Consider the following 16913-nt stretch of genomic DNA (forward strand, 5'->3'; position numbering starts at 1 on the left):
CCCTCCATTCAACTGAATCAGAACGTCTAGTGTACAAATGGCCATGCACGTCAATGTGTAACATTCCCAAACAATGTTTCAAATCTTTACGCCAATTCCTCAATAAATATGTAAAAAGCAAAGACAAAATCAAAATTAAATTACTGCAAAATATAGATACCTGTCCAGTGCGCAAGTACACAGGACTACAAGGACATTCATTGGCCTGCATTACAGGACCTACTTGTAAAACCACTTTCCATGATATCAAAAGAATATCAACACATCATTCAACTATAAGAAATCAAGTCTTTAAACTGTACTATGCTAAAAGTCCTGCTTTAGCACTAGCAAAGTTGAATAACATCCTTCTACATGGTACAGCAAAAGACCTACTTGAAGAAATTCACTATATCCAGAAAAAATATTTTGGAAGTGAAAGCCATTTACAGAATGAAATAGCTTTAAACCAATTAAGCAACAATTCTACACATGGCAACCTTTTGCTAAACACATACAAAAAAGAAATACTAAAATTTAAAAGTACATCAGCTGAAGTACCAAACCATGTATGTGTATGTTGCCGTAGAATTTTTTATAAAAGTAACACAAAAACTGTGGACCTATCATACAAAATAGAAGACAATGAAGATTCTAAATGGTTTTAATTAGCTCTCTACCTTCTAGCAGAAAACAAATATGAAATAACTGAGCCCTTTATACTTTGCAGTTATTGCACTACAAAACTTGACAACAACCAAACTCCTTCACGTTCTATCACAAATAATTTGGAAATATCCCCAGTACCAAAACCTCTACAACAACTTAATTTATATGAGAGCATCATAATTCAAACAGTACACTCATTTCAAGCAATAATACGCCTTCAACCAAAAACAGCAAGATTACCTCCCTCTGAATTGGTAAAAGGCATTTGTGGAAAAGTAGTTTATTTACCATTAAATCTAAAAGAAAATGTGCATACTCTAGGAGTGCAACGTCCAATGCAGCAATCTTTAATTATATTAGTAAATGGAGTACCTATAAAAGACAAAAAAATATGGCAACAGCTGGTAGATTTATATAAAGTTAGACAAGCCTTCCAATATCTTAAAGAAAATAATGAATATTACAAAGAAATTAATATTGAAGAAAACTTGAAAGATACAACTGAAATAATTCAAGAAACACAAGAAGCTGGTCAATTTGAGCTACTAGATCCTGCTACAATATCAAATACTTTAGACCATTATACAATTCATCCTTTGCACTGTAATGACACCGTACAAGATGTACTGGAAACTTACCAAATGCGTCAAACAAAAGGATCGCCAATCAGTATATGGGAAAAAAGTATAGAAGCACGTGCTTTTCCTCTACTCTTTCCTACTGGCAAAGGAGGAAGGTATGATGATAGACCTATTCAAATATCAGCTTCAGAATACCGCTCATTACGGATGTATTCTGAAGATCCCAGATTTAGACAACATGTGGAATACATATTCCACCTACTCTTTGAAAGTGAACTAGCAACTTTATGTTACGGAGTTGCACACATATAAAAATCAGGATCACACTTTCAAAATATGACAGCTACACAATTATTAGAGAAAGTGCAACAAAAGGATGAGGTTTTACAATCAAATATTACAAATCTATTAGCAAATATGCGTGGTACTAAAGAGTACTGGTTTCGACGTCATGGAGATGTACGTTGTATGATCAGAAACCTTGGCCCACCCACTTGGTTTGTTACATTAAGTTGTGGAGAATATGCATGAATTTACATGACTTCCTACGCATATCAAATAAAAACAAAACAAACATAGATATTCTAACACCTGGAGAACTTTGTTCTTTGGATCCTGTTAATGTTTCAAGATATTTTCACCATGGCTTCATTGCTATGCTACATTTTATTTGTAATAAAACTGTTCCTCCCCTTGGAGAAGTGCAACACTTCTTTTGGAGAAAAGAATACCAAGCCAGAGGAGCACCACATATCCGCATGCTTTTATGGATTAAAGAGGCTCCTAAATTTGGTCAAGACAGTGATGCCACTGTTTTACAGTTTATTGAAAAATATGTCACTTGTGAAATTCCATCAGAAGCCACAAATAGTGATCTTTGTGCACAAATTTTACAATTTCAAAGATACAAATGTGGAAAATATTGTCGTCGCAAATACAAAAACAAAGGCAAATACTACACCAAATGCCGATTTGGTTTCCCTAGACCAGTTACAAATACAGGTCAAGTAAACAACCTCATGTCTTCAGTTAGACATACTGTTAAAGGAAAGTCACCTAAAAATACATATTACATAAAAAGAAAAGAAGAAGAAAAATATATCAATGATTATAATGCAATCATTGCCCACTTATGGAATGCAAACATAGATGTGCAGTACATTGCAGACAATTCTACTGCAGTTGCACGATATGGCACAGCATACTTAACTAAAGCAGAAAAGACAGAGCTCCAAGACCTCTGGAATGACCTGTCATCAGATAAAACAGTATCTCAGAAATTATACAGCTTGGGCATAAAAATGCTCACCCATAGAAAATGTGGATCTTATGAAGCAGCTGATCGTTTAACTGGTACTTCATTGTATGGTAAATCTGAAAATATAGTATGGCTAAGTCTTGGTCCAGCTAAATCTAGAAAAAGAGTTCTAAAATCATATGAAGATATAGAAACAATAGCCAAACATGATCCCAACATCCAAGACATTTTAAAAAACAATTTATTGGACACATACTACCCAAACAGAAGTAATACTTTGGAAAACATGTGTCTATACCAAATAGCCCAAAACTACACATACAAAAATAATATGAAACCCGATGAAAGAAAAGGTAAATATAGAGTGACAGACTGTGAAGGCAACTTAGTTAAACTCACTAAACCAAATTTAATTAATCATATCAAATTGTCATTGAAGACTCCTCAACATAAAGAAGTATATTACATGTCCCTGCTACAACTCTTCAAACCATGGAGAAAAGAAGAACAATTACTAGATAACTATGACTCATATGAGGATGCTTTCAAAGCAAATGAAAGCACTATAACTGATGTAAACTTTACACAGTACAAAACAATGTTGCACAATGAACAGCAACATGAAGAAGAACCCCAAGCTCAACTAGATAAGGATACTGCTGACAGTAGTCAACCTTCTGTAACAGGAAGCCAAGAACCACTGGGAGAACCACTAATAACAAATGAGGCAGAATTAGCTATGATAGAAGTAGAAAACACCATGTGTCAGTATGAAGATAAGGAAGACTTAACTATACTACAATCAAAACTAAACAATGAGCAAAGTAGCATTTTTCAAGAAGTAACAAAACAAATTGCACATGGTGTAAAACATGAAAATAAAGAATGTTCCTGCCATAATTATAAACCTATACTACTGTACGTCAGTGGTGAAGCTGGTTCTGGCAAAACATTCCTAATCAAAATCATTATTAAGTTCCTTCAACAATTGACAAACAACAAACTGTCAGCTGTTGTCTCTGCCCCCACAGGTCTAGCTGCCTACAACATAGGTGGTGTTACATTACACTGATTACTACTATTACCAGTAGAACACCAGAACAAATGAGACTATTACAAACTTTCTGCAGAAGCTGCAATGGAATTACGCAGAGTATTGAAACAAATGAAAATGCTACTAATAGATGAAGTGAGCATGGTCTCCAACCTGATGTTAGCTTTGATTCACCTCAGATTACAAGAAGTACTCAAAACAAACTATGAAGAGCTCTTTGCAGGAAAACACATTATTGTTTTTGGAGATCTGCTTCAATTAACACCAGTAAAAGGTGAACCTATTTTTAAAACATTAGGGCACAAACTCTGCCGTAAAACTTTTGGCAGCATTGGAAATGTCAACCTTTGGCAACATTTCCAATACAGAGAATTAACAGAAAACATGCGCCAATCTGCAGATCTCACTTATGCCAACATTTTAAAAAGTTTGAGAGTTGGTATACTTTCTAAAGAAGCAGAAGCAACATTGAAAACCCGGCATATTAATGCACTTTATGGCGATAATGCATGTGCTACAGATGTTATGGAACAATTAGCCCACACAAATGTCAATTGTATGGCCTTAATGCCAACTCCTGCAAGCTGTTTCAAATTCAATGAAATCATGCTAAGTAAAGAAATGCAACCAATAATGGAAATTAGCACCACAGACAAACTCGATGTACATGGTATGACACTACCCATGTGTGACGAAGCCACAACAAGACTAAATAATTTAGAAAAATCAATCTCAAACACAGCAGGCTTAGAAAAGATGTTAAAATTATCCTTAAATTGCAGAGTAATGCTTAAACGTAACCTTGACGTGGACCAAACACTAGTTAATGGAGCACTGGGTACAGTTGTTGGCTTTCAAACATACCCACGTGACAACAAAATTCAGTTTGTCAATATACTCTTTGACAAACTTTCAGAAGTAAAACGGATAGGACGCTCAAGAGCTAGATTCCTTCTCTTCAAAGATATGTATGTACGCAGAGAACAATTTTCTCTAACTCTTGCATACGCAGTCACTATTCATAAATCACAAGGTCTCACCCTAGACAAAGCAATGATAGATATTGGTAACACAGTCTTTAAAGAAGGCATGAGCTACGTAGCACTATCACGCTTACGTACACTTGACGGTCTATTTCTAATCAACTTTGATGCAAGTAAAGTAAACGCTGATATTCCTTGCATTTTAGAATATAATAGACTTCACTCACTATACACTCCCCATCTAAACACATATTCTGTCCCACAAAAACTAAAATGTTGTAAAAGAAAACTAAATCAAACTGAAATGCAACAGGACGTCACTGGAAATCCTCCAAAGAGAGTAAAAGAAACTAATACTCCATCAAGTACCACAAACAAAAAAGAATCAATTAGAGAAAGTAAACCAGGTACTTCTTTAAAGAAGGAAGACAAACTCCAAAAAAGCAGTTAGATACAGAACTACCTGGACCATTTAAATTCTCAAATATAGTTGGTTTAAGTTGCTATGCAAATGTAGCAATGAATATTCTATTTCAATTACCACCAATTGTTGACAACATTTACTCATACAGTACAAACCCATTGTGTTTGCAAATGTTAGTACTTCACAGAAATGCAGCAAACAATCCTGACAACACATATAGTGTTTTTGGAATAAGACGACAATTGGACTACTGTGCTGGAATGGTGAAATTCACTATAAACTCACAGGAAGATCCACAAGAATTTCTAATGTACTTACTACAAGTACTGGAAAACACAAACATACCTATAAATGAAATCTTTCAGATTTCATACATGTGGAAACATACATGCACTCTCTGCAACAATGTGACACAAGAAGAAATCCCCAATGAACGCTTCATATATATATATCAATAAAAAAATTGTGAATCCATTCCATTTCAGCAACTTGTACAAAATGCAAACCATGGTAGATTATGCTCTACCTGCAATTCAGATAATCGCTCCACGTTAGTAATACAAACACATAGTAAATACGTAATACTAATGCTTCTACGTTACAATGCAGATGGTACCAAAAACAACTGCAAGCTGACTGGATTCACACATGGTCAAATATCACTTGGTAAGAAAACCTTCACAACAATAGGTATAATCTACCACGCAGGAGCCACAACCAATTCAGGGCACTACACTGCATACATAAAACAGAAATGTTGATGGTTTGAATGTAATGATAGTACCATTACTCTAAAGCAGAGATTACCAGCAAATCTTACAAACGCTTATTTGATGTTCTTAAAACCAAAATTTGATAAATAAACTGTATTTAAACCTTTAAGTAAATTTGTGTTACAAAAATATAAACTGTTAGAATACTCCAAAACCTATATAACTGCTCAAAGATTCTACAACAACTAATCAGATAAATGAATACCACTAAATTAGACCAAAAAATACACAGTTAGAATACGCCAATCGGTATCTAACTGTCCCAAAATTATAAATGTGTGTTAAAGTAATATAAACTGTTAGAATACTCCAAAAGCTATCTAACACTCAAATATTCTACAACAACTAATCAGATAAATGAATACCACTAAATTAGACCAAAAAATACACAGTTAGAATACGCCAATTGGTATCTAACTGTCCCAAAATTTAACAATATCCAAATAGGTAAATGAAAACCACTACAATATATTAAAAAAATAGACAGCTAGAATACGCCAATTGGTATCTAACTGCTCCAAAATTTTACAATATCAAAACAAATGAAGAATCTGTTACTGTTCCAAAAGAAATACAACAGAGCAAAGTATAAAGCATTAGCCAGAAACAACAAGTGAACACTGAAAACAAACAAACAAATAAACTGTAGCATAACAGAAAAAGGTTTTTTTTTAAATCCAACATGGATTTTTTTTCTCCCACAGACCCAATGATTTTAGCAACAAATACAGAAACTGAGCAAATTGCACAGTACTCTGATTTGTACTCTACTAAATATGAGGGTCGAAAAAAAATAAAAGTATATTGCTTATACAATGTAATAAGTCATTACAAAATACTAATACTAACATGCTATTTTCTTTTATCACAGAAATGAAGAAAAGAAACATGGACTCCCATTACTAGACCAAACAGTAAGTATACAATAATAAGGACAACCATAGCAGCACATCACATCCATAGTATCTAATACCTTTGTTCCTTATACATTTGTTTTTCACCCAAAGTTATAAACAAATATGAATGTGATATGCTGCGGTGGTTGTTGCCAGGGCATAGAGTCTTGGGTGCATGGCCAAATGGCCATGCACCCAAGACTCTATGCCCTGGCAACAACCACCGCAGCATATCACATCCATAGAGTCAAACATTTCAACTATGATCTATGGGAAACTTTTAATGTCCGCAAACAATGTGAGTGTTCTTAGAACACTTTGAGCTTGCCAGCGAACAATACGGACACCGTTTTCAGGACACCCCCTACGAACATTTCAGAACAACGCGATAGTTCTTACAACACTTTCAACTTAACAACGAACAATACGGACACCGTCCTAAGGACACCCCCTACGAACATTCCAGGACACCGGGAGTGTTCTCAAAAACATCTTCAGAACACCCCCATCTTGTTTATTTGCGAGCAATTCAGGACACCCCGACTGTTCTTAGGACACATTCAACTTGACAGAGAACAATACGGACAGCGTCCTCAGGACACCCCCTACGAACATTCCAGGACACCGGGAGTGTTCTCAAAAACGTCTTCAGAACACCCCCATCTTGTTTATTTGCGAACATTTCAGGACACCGCGAGTGTTCTTAGGACACATTCAACTTGACAAAGAACAATATGGACAGCGTCCTCAGGACACCCCCTACGAACACTCCCCGGATAACGTCCCTTTAACAAAGTTTTTTCACTGAATTTCATAGGTTTTTAGTAACACAACTTAACCATAATATCCCTGACATGTAACATAGAACATACTAACCCCCTCGTAGTGATTTTCATGTCTGCGGACTACCGCCATGTCCGCGGACACATCGAAAATCTGAGCGTGGTGAATGTAAATTTAAATAGTGTGCCCCATTTCCCCTTTGAAGTTGGCTCTGAAAAGCCTTTTTTTTTTTTTTACAGATGCTTGACAGACACCTGTTATTTTATATTTTTTTTCTTGTTTTTTTTTCTTACTTTACTCCTAAAATCTTCACATAACCTTCTCCAAAGCAACCCTTACATTCCAAAATAAAAAGGCGTTTCCGGTAAAAGATAAAGAAATGCCATCTTCTTTAAAATTAACAGCATTACTGGCATCAATATTCTCATTGTTACAGAAGAACATACCAGCTCTAAGCATGAAGGAACACATGCCTCGGTTGATGACACACCTAGCAATGTTTTGCTGAGGACAAAAAACTGAACTATTTTCCCATATTGCCCTAGGTAGTAATCCAGAAAAGATTACTTTCGCATTTGGAAGGATCTTCACTACGGCTTGAACCAAGCATTCCAAATCAGCCAACAAAGTAGGGGCACTGACGTTGCCCAAATGGAAAGCACCATAGTGCAAAACTACCATATGCGGACTGTTCATCGTGGCCATATCCGCACAAACTTGTACAATTCCTTGTACATTGCAATCAGGCACAGTGCTCCACACCACCTCCACTCCTTTGACATCAAAGTTCTTTGCAACATGCCTGCATTCAGCGTACTGCTGTAAACCATACACAAACATATCTCCGAGCACCAACACCCTGACTTTCTCCACTTCTGCCATCTTCACCACACACAGTCTCTTTCAACACAAATCCACAACCTCGACATCTGATTGGCTGATCCGTACAGTCTTCTTTCCATGTTGGATTTCCTGGAAAAACCCGGATTTACCACGCCCTGTCCACGAACAGCCGCGGTCTCCGCGGACGGCGTCCACTTTACTCTCTGTACCATTCCCTCATTGCATACAGCTAAACAATCACACAATACGAATAACGTCCTCAGAACAACCCCATTTTGTGAATTTTCCAACATTTCAGGACAATTATCATTTCATTATTCTACATATTAAGATTACAAATATTATACTTTCTTGTACTCTGCACACAATGCTATCTTTCTCCATTAGCAGCTCAGTATACTACATAGAATCCCATAATACAATGCTATTTATTGATATAAATGCATCGTTCAAAGCACTAATAACGGTATGATATTTATTACAATATCCTTGGCACTTTCTTCGGAACATTATAATGAAAATCCCTAGTACACAAATTCCATGAAAAGTACATACACATGTGATGTCATCAGTGATTTCATCAATGACATTTGCGATGTCATCTTTGATGTCCTGGGTGTTAGTCTTAGCAGTGCATAGTGTTGGTGCGAGTTATTTTTCATAGCTTACCATAACTTGCTATTTTCAGGGGCCATTCGGCTGTACTTAGAACCATAACGTCCTTTAAACAAACTTTTTTTACTATCACGCAAACAATATACAAACATGGTGTGCAAAAACCAACTTCTACAGATGGCTTTACACAGAATGTTGCAAAGTAAGAATTTATGCTCGTTCACAGTGAAGGTCAGCTGCTTCATTTTTTTCTCGGGCCCCGGAGAGGCTCACGAAGCAGACTATAAGGTGGTATTGTGTTTTGACCTTGGCAGACAGAGATTGTGATGAAAGACTTCTCTTGAAGGAGTGTTGCTAAAACGTAAGAGAAGATAAAGATGAAATTTCTGAAACGAAACCACTTTTACATATTATATCAGTATGCGAAAGATCGTTGGCACACGCGGAGTCGTATTTTCGGACTGCACCACTCGTAGACAATGGAAATTGCAATTGTACTGTAAGTAACCCTTTACATTACTTTATACCAAATATAATTACAATAGCGTAGCATTAAAGACCGCTGAAGTTGAACTTGTTCGTTGAAAGTGGCACAATGTTTTCTACCGCGTACTATCACCTCCAAATTGATCCCCTGTCGTTTAGAGGGCTCTGAAAAAGGCAGACGACACAGAGGGGGTTAATAGAAATAATTTAACCGGTCTATAGGCGGTCAAACGCTCTACTCGCTGTGCCACTTTACTGTAGCCTGTCAAGTGGCACAGCGCTCGCTTTGACATCCGTGCTAAGCTTAATAAGCACCGCTTAGATACCTCACAGTTCTTAGCACTATATGAATGGGAAAATATTATTTTTTTATTATTAACATACTCTGTTGCACTATCTTCGATAGCAAATAGTTTCACGCCCTAATAAATAAAATGATGATTTTTAATGAAGATCGGCTGGTGAGACTAATTTATGTTTTTTAAAACAGGTACGTGGCCCCGTTTTGTCTATGTCACAATTTACAGACTCCAGCGCATGGGGTCTTCAACTGCCAGGTGCAAGTCCAAATATACAACTTCATGACCTTCACCATTTTATGGGACAATCACCAAGGACCAATATGCCCTTACGCAGTACTAGTGGCTACAAACAACATACCAACCAATACGGTGGTCTAATGGCTCGTTGTTGGCGCAACCTTCTGATTATCAGAGAGACCATTTACTGCTTTTATCATAAACCAACAGCCTATCTACCGCAAAGGAACAACGCGGGGCTCCAAATAAACTTTTGCTGATCGACAGCAGAGACAATAGCAAATCGCTGAATATTCACTAAACATTTGTTGTGAAATAAATGTACTTTACCAAGTTACCAAGTGTACAATCCTGCTGTTTACTTTTAAACCACAGTTTCATATTCCGAATTGTGACACACTGAGTTGTATCCTGATCTAACACTCTCTGTACCGCAAAGGAACATCGCGTGTCTCAACATGAACTTTTGCGGATCGACAACAAAGACAAATGCAAATTGCTGAATATTCTCTAAACATTTGATGTCAAATAAATGTACTTTACAACATTTACAATCTTGCTCTTTGCTTTTAAATCACAGTTTCATATTCTGAATTGTGGCGCGCTGTGTTGTGACATAATGTGTTTTGTCTTCCGGGTTCTGTGTAAAGTCGCGTAGTACTGGAGATGACTGGGCGCGTTTCATTACGCACCCTGTAACGTCACGAAGAGAGGCAGGGAATATGAATGCTTTGATAATATCAGGCTTAGTGGCGGGAGATATGATTTAGTGTCGCAAAAGCAAGTCAGCCAGGTCAATAGCGCCAGTCATAAGATTATCTCATAATGTCGACGCACACCAGCCGCATTTATCGTTTCTTTAGTGGACAAAAAGTCGGTTGACGCCCCTAGGAAATTGTACTATTAGCAGACAAAAGGAGTGCTCTTAAAACACTTTCACCCTGACAACGAACAATACAAACAACGTTCTCAGAACAACCCCATTTTGTGTAATTGCAACCATTTCGGGACACTGCGAGTGTTCTTAGAACACATTCAACTAGACAGATTACAAAACGGACAGCGTCCTGAGGACACCCCCAGTTTGTGTATTTACGAACAATTAAGTACACCGCGAGTGTTCATAGCTCATTTTTACCTTCCTTGCGAACAAAAATGACACATACTTCGTCCTCTAAACACCCCACCATTTAGTTTACTTACAAAATGTCAGAACAGTCGTGTTCTCCGCGGACAAATCGAACGCAACAAAAACGTCTAGCACATAAAAAAACAAAGCATTGAACCTATCTCATACTCCCCCACCCTCCCCAAACACTCTTACACACAACACACGGCACTAAATACAATTTTTTATCCACGTTTCACTGCGCTGTACGCGGTCGACTGCGAATACAAGATGGCGGGCGCCACAGAAAATCTGACGCGCTCCACGCCCCTCGCCGTCCAATCAGCAAACACGTTGCATGTCCGCGGACATGACGCAAGCCCACGGGCCAATCGGGGTGCTGTCCGCGGAGCGAACAGGGAAGTCCGTCCGCGAAGCGAACGCAGATATCACTAATTTTTTTGCCTTACATTTTAGTCATTTTTAAAAAAAACTACTGGACAGATTTACACCAAATTTACAAAAGCACGCTTTTGGGACCAGGCCGCCGCTCCTGCCGCTAATTTGGTGTAAATCCGTCCAGCTGTTCGGGCTGTAGCCGTGCGCAAAGTTTTTTCCCATTCAGTCGATGGGAAAACAAAAAGTTTTGGGACCCCCCCTATAACTTTCCCCCCCTGGACGAATCCTCACCAAACTTTGCAAAAAAATTCAGAGTGACCCAACTACTTTTTTTGCAAAGTTTGGTGAGGATCCGTCCAGGGAGAGCGAAGTTATAAGCCGCCCAAAAAGTGCTCTTCCTATGGAAACAGCAACTTAACCATAACTACATATATATATATATTTATTTATTTGTAAAAGCGTTGCAGAAAATACTTTAAAAGATATAAGCATCCCTCTACTTTGTATGGTTAGATGCAGATGTTCTTGAATGTGGAAATAGAAATCTTGGAGAGCTTCACAGTAGTGTTTGATGCAGAAGGCTGTGATTAACAGGAGATATGTACTCTCAGAGTTCAAGTGCGCACCTGAAGTGTTAAACTGAGATCACAGGATGAGGTGTAGAGTTTTTGGATGTGCTTGATGGATGGATGTATGATTGTTTGAAAGGAGCCAATGAGGGAGTGCTAAAAACAAGAACATGGAAAGGGTAGAAGGGCTGCTCTGTGTTAAGTAGTCTGTGGACACTGCGGTAGGCTGCGGACACCAAGCGTGCCATCAGGGTTTTTTTAAGTATGTCTGGCATGGAAAGGGGACTGCAGGGTTCAATCGATAAGGTTTCCTAAGTGTGGGGTACAGGAAGAGAGGGTAGGAAGTGTTGTGCTTGTTGTGTGCAGTGAAGATGGATATGTCTATCGTTCTGAGGAAGCAGAGTGTTTGGATTTTGAGAGATTCCTCAATCCAGTCATTGAAGGAGTATGCTGAAAATCATGGCATCTATGGAACTATTGGATTGGAATAAGTGGAAGTTTTGAGGCATGCCGTTTGTGTGTTATACTGGGAAACTTTGTTTTCATTGAGAATATGGCTCACTTCAAATGTTCAGACATTGTAATTGTGCATTGTGGAGGGAACAGTTTGGGGTATGTGACTGCAATTTATGTTCAGTTTGCCCAAAAGGACTTTTTCAAAAGCCTAATGTTTCCTGCTGCAAAGAATATATTTTCAGAAATGAATCAGAGGCAAACATGGAGATGTCCACACTTTTTCAGTACACAAATCAAATTGAGGCAGCTTGTGAATAAAGTTGTATCTGCTTTTTTAAATGCTGGTGGAATGTCATCTTTTGAGAATGACAATATAAGATCTGATGGTGTGAATCTTTTTCGGGAAGATGAAGTTCATTTCACAGATGTTGCAAATGCAATTTTTCTTTACAATGTTGTATAGGAATGCATTGTAACAGTTCCCGTTGGAAAGTTGGAAGGGAAGATGTAGAGTGTACAGTATTACATAAGATAAAAGGTTTTTGTTAACAACCCCTCAAAAAATGTTTCTTTTCAGAGCCACCATTGCAGAATACATGATTTACACTGAGTTTGAACAACCCAAACCCCTTCAATTGGACGTTCTGTCCATGGACGGCAAATTCCACATCCAGCTCTTTTGAGGGTGCTTAGCATGGAAAGGGGACTGCAAAGACCACATACAGTCCTGGGTGTCCTGAGACATAGGGGGATCGGCCACTCAGGTTTCCTTGGTGTGGTGTACAGGAAGAGAGGGTAGCAGAAGTTCTGTTTATTGAAAGCACAGAAGATAGCTATGAGTTGGCAGAGTGTATGGATTTTGGGGGACCCTTGGATCCATTGGCTGAAGGTCTATTGAGTGCCCTATGGATTGGTCGAAAAATCTTGGATTCCATGAATTTGAAGTGTCATGGTATGGAGTGCAAAAAATGAAGTAGTATTTCCCCCCGTTTTGTATCACTATGGTTCACTTGACACATCTGGATATTATTGTTGTTCATTGTGGAGGGGATAATGTGAATTATGTTACTGGAATGTCATTGCACTTTGCAATGAAGGATACATTTGGAAACATTATGGAACTGTTTCCAAATTCCCAAAATATTGTTTAACTGATTGCTGAGAGACAAATGTGGATGTGCTTGAATTTATTTTGTTCGAACATGGAAAGAATCCCCACTGCCATGATTTTTTATGGGTGCTCGAGGTATGCATTTCCTCCATCTCATGTTCCTAGTCCTCTTGATCATCCTTGGCATCATTGCGCCTGTTCCTCTATCCAGGCCCTTCAACCGTTGGTGGTGGTGGCCCATGGGGATGAGGAATGGCCATGGCTGATGCCATTTTTTTAAGTTAAATAGCAGGTGTGCCAATACTCTTCCAAGCAGGTTCTTTCTCCTGGATTGCAGATGAATAATAATGAATAATTGGTATAGGAGCTGTGGAATGGTAAACATTGAACTTGAAACTTCCTAGGTTGCCCACAAATTCACTTTCAAAATGTCTGCGAAGCACAGATGAGTTTGTGGACCCATCACATAATGTGGGTGCATGGTCACATGGCGCCTCTTTGGAAGAATGCAATGTCATCAGACATTCGCGAGTGTTGGTAAACAAAATACGGTGTACCAAGTTGTAGAATGTAAATAAAAGTGTTAAGAATGTTGCAAGGAGGTGGGGAATTGCACAATTTTAACTTGAAATTTCCTAGATCTACCACAATTACAGTTTAAAAATGTTTGCGAAGCATCGATTTTGATCGCGGACATGTCATCACGGCAAGCAGGTGCGTTCAAGTGATGACATCCTCGATTGTTTGCCAACATCCGCAGACCTCAGTGATGGGAGACACATATGCAGGGGTATCCGCAATCGGAAATACTGGCCCTCATTACGATACCGGCGCTAAACCATGGCGCTATTAGCACCATGGTTGGTGCCGGTATCGTAACGTGTCCGCCATGGTGAAATGGGGAAATCCTGCCCTATTCCAAGGTTGGCGGGCGGTATTTCCCCATGGCCCTTCCCCATTCCCATTTTTGCCCCATAGGGCATAATGGGAATGGGGAAGACCCTAAGTACGGTACCGCAAATTGCGGTACCATACTTACCGCGAAGGTCCCTTTGCGGGTCCCTACTTTAACGGCTGGTCTAGACCAGCCGTTAAGATTGGGTCCCGCAAAGGGACCTCGTAATTAGGCGCTAAGTGTTTAACGGCGCCGCAGCCTTTTACGGCGCCATTAAACACTTAGTGCCAGGGTCCTAATGAGGGCCACTGTCTGCAGACTTAAATGTGCATCAACTTGCACCGGACACCACCCCGGCCCCAGACACAGGGTGACGTCCACGAACATCACCCAATACCAAAATACGAAAACTGACCTGTGCATTCCTATAGTCCGCGGACTACCTTTTGGGGGGGGTTTGATGGCAGAATAATATACAAAATATGTATAGTATAAGAAATACATTTATTTATGAAAGGGATGGAGTATTGAAATGGAAAACATAAATGGGAACATTTGACATTTTTAGAAAGTCATAAGGAACTTAAATTAAGGGGGGTCTGGTAAAAACATATGAAATTTAGTGAAAATATTTTGTTAAAGCGATGTTATGGTTAAGTTGCACCAATAAAAACCTATGAAATTATGTGAGAAAACTTTGTTAAGGGGCCATTATGGTTACAAGTAAAATCCCCCCCAAAAAATAAATTTGCCAATTATGGTAAGCTAGGCAACCATAACTTGTGCCAGCACTGCGCACTGCTAAGATTAACACCCCTGACATAAAATATGACATCACAAATCACTATCTCTCCCACTGGCATTGAGGCTAACTAGCTGTCTATTATTGTAACTCCTGGAAGCCTTTGACATGGCATACTACTCCTTCCTCATCCCTCACGATTCCAACCTTGATATCTAAGACACTGATTTACCTGGTTTCATCTTGCCTATGCACCATGACTCATTCTCTGCTTCTTGCAAAAGGTGCATCTTCATTCCAATTAATAGCCCAATAAGAGTCTACCAAAGTTCTGTACTTCACACACTTTTCTAAACCTTCAACACCTCCTCACTTGGCCAACTCATTTGCTCTTGGCTGCTTTGCTGATGACATGCAGTTATTGTTCTCTTCTTCAACCTTCACTAAAGAACTATCCTCTCACATCTCTATCTGGCTCACCGTTACCTGCCAGTGATTGGTTCTTTAATGTGTAATGCTCAACTCCTCTAAGAGAAAAGTCATCTGACTCATGGACTTGATTGCCTCAAACATTGTACATTTCCTTCTATATTTTTCCCTGATCACCTTAAACCATTCCCTAATACCCCTACTTTTGATGTTCTATTTGAAAGCAAATCATAATCTCAGAAAGTGTATCATCTCCACCACCACATTATATTTCCAGAAAGATCTGCTCCTTCCTCACCTCCCATGCCACTGAAACACTAATCTTCACTTACATGCTCAAGAAACTGGACTCCTTTTATAGACCCCTCCTGAGGTATCCACCCTTCTACTTTGCAACTCAATATTATTCTTCTTTGAGTCACAGTTGCTACAACTCCTGTCACTTCCTTCTCTTCTTTTGCCCACTGCCGTTATGCTCACTGGATATCTTCTGCATTACTTACCCTCTTCAAATATCTCCTGCTAGTATTCAAATAGTATTCAGTCCTTGGACTGGGAACCACCATCTAGTTTAATCAATCTGCCACCACTCCCAATCTTTGTTCTACTTCTCCACTAAACCTGTTTGTCACTCACCCTCCCTTTGCTGCCTCACGCTTATGCACCTCCACCATTCTGGCTTCCTAACAATGTAACTCCGTCTCCCCAAGATCAAGAGCATCACCACAGTTTCAGCAATCACAGCCGCCCTCAACCCTGATCTCCACCCACTTGAAGGGTCTTCTGCAATGATTGGTTTCATCATCCTTCCAATAATCCTCCCTCCTCTTCTCTGCTCTTTTAAATAATCCCAAAATTCTATGATAATGCCTAACTTGTGTATGGGAGGACAGGTCTTTAGGAACACCTCCCCCACATTGCCCACCTACGTGAGGCTGTACGGCCCATAGTGTAGCATAACATAGACACCATTCTATAACACACCAAGACTCCATTTTGAGCACACTGAACCCAGGCCCCAGTAGAACAGCCTGCATACAAATGCTTCAGCTCGGCCCCCACTTGACCGCGCACAGAGAGTCCTGCACTCCCCCCACCCATCCTCCCTCCATGGCAGATCCGCTGAAGGCCCGTTCTCACGAGCAACTAGATGCGAACAAGTAACAGAACAAACAATCTATCATTTAACTTCAGCAGTACATCATTGCCCTAGAAGTGACCGGACTTGCAGTTGAGGTCTGGGAAAGAACAAAAGTCGCCCCTATCAAGAATAACCCGACCCTGCGCCTAACCCCCTGCGCTTGTGATATATGGTGCTCAT

Source organism: Ambystoma mexicanum, chromosome 11, assembly GCF_040938575.1.
Source record: "Ambystoma mexicanum isolate Mex_15411 chromosome 11, UKY_AmexF1_1, whole genome shotgun sequence".
In the NCBI taxonomy this organism is placed as follows: domain Eukaryota; kingdom Metazoa; phylum Chordata; class Amphibia; order Caudata; family Ambystomatidae; genus Ambystoma; species Ambystoma mexicanum.